Source organism: Zootoca vivipara, chromosome 1, assembly GCF_963506605.1.
Source record: "Zootoca vivipara chromosome 1, rZooViv1.1, whole genome shotgun sequence".
In the NCBI taxonomy this organism is placed as follows: Eukaryota; Metazoa; Chordata; class Lepidosauria; order Squamata; family Lacertidae; genus Zootoca; species Zootoca vivipara.
In genome coordinates, this window is record NC_083276.1 from 71,886,033 (window position 1) to 71,886,344 (window position 312).

Sequence of the window (312 nt, forward strand, 5' to 3'; positions counted from 1 at the left end):
GGCCTGTTTGGTGCTGCGACCCGCATCCGCTCCAGCCACCACGTCGCTGGGTTTTTCCTTCCTCCTTAGGGTCTCCCGGCATCTGACCTGACTAGGAGGAAGCGAGTAGCCTAGGGACGCCACGTGCTTCGATCCCCACCCAGGGAGCCTAACTCTTCGCGCCTGTGCGCTGCGGAGTGACTGCGCCGGCCTGAGTCAGAGCCGCGCCGCCGCCGAAGCCCGGCTCCCCTCGACGTGTGGGCCGGCACGTCCCACCGTGGCCAACCCCGCCAGACAAGCGGCGGCGACCGCCCCCTCCGACGTCACGCGCGG